Source organism: Amphimedon queenslandica, unplaced genomic scaffold, assembly GCF_000090795.2.
Source record: "Amphimedon queenslandica unplaced genomic scaffold, v1.1 AMPQUscaffold_2033_Cont25962, whole genome shotgun sequence".
In the NCBI taxonomy this organism is placed as follows: domain Eukaryota; kingdom Metazoa; phylum Porifera; class Demospongiae; order Haplosclerida; family Niphatidae; genus Amphimedon; species Amphimedon queenslandica.
Genome location: NW_003557629.1, coordinates 1 through 827, shown reverse-complemented (window position 1 = coordinate 827; position 827 = coordinate 1). Strand labels below are relative to the sequence as shown.

The window sequence follows — 827 nt, the reverse complement described above, 5'->3', positions numbered from 1 at the left end:
ACAGCCTATAAATTCCACCACGTGGCACTGCAAAGTTACAATTTCATGATTTTAATTTTTGCGACGAAGTAAAAAACGTGAAATTTGTGAAAATTTGGCTACTCGAAAATTTCCCAGTATACGGTATTTCTCTTGTTAAGCTCTGTAAGCTCCTTGCTGCAGCAGCCATTTTAACCGGTTATTATAGTCTAAGCATGGGCATTAGAGGCAGCCATGCATTTGGATAAGCAGGGGTTTGGATAAGCAAGGGTTTGGATAAAAGTGGTACGGATAATCAAGGACGTACTGTATCAGCAATTTCTCCACACAGATCTGCCATCATTTTACATATTAATGACACTATACTTGTATGTTTACATATGCATGTACATGTATATTATCTCGTAGAGGATCTGTGTTACTGAGATGATACTAAGAAGAGATTCAGGAAGCTTTTATTAATGACTCCATTGAACTGTGTGCCAGCCAATGTGGCTTATTTCCTCAACTGTTTACTAGTAAGATATGCAGTGATAATAGTACACTAACAATACATTTGTACATAATGTACATGTAACTTTAATTTTGTCATTATTTGACTTTGCTCTTTTTTATTTTTTAGACTGATACTGAAGAGATTGTTTCTGATGAAGTAAGTACTGTACAGTACTATTGTCTCCTACTGTCCTGTTGTATCATTGGTCCTCTCTCTCTCTCTCTCTCTCCCTCTGAGGTTGCTGCTACAAAAAAGAAGTCCAAGAAGAAGAAGGGAGGAGGAAGTGGTGGTGGTGGTGCTAGTGGTCCAGTCACTAAAACTACATCTGCTGGAAAAGGTATTGTGCTATATC

The 827-nt window shown here is 37.7% G+C and overlaps 1 long non-coding RNA gene across 1 annotated transcript; it reads left to right on the top strand.

Moving 5' to 3' along the window:
• Positions 1-370: 370 nt before the first annotated feature.
• LOC109593319 (uncharacterized) lies at positions 371-741 on the top strand. Its single transcript, XR_002190890.1, has 3 exons — positions 371-497; positions 602-631; positions 713-741. It is a non-coding gene; the product is annotated as an uncharacterized LOC109593319 (long non-coding RNA).
• Positions 742-827: the final 86 nt, after the last annotated feature.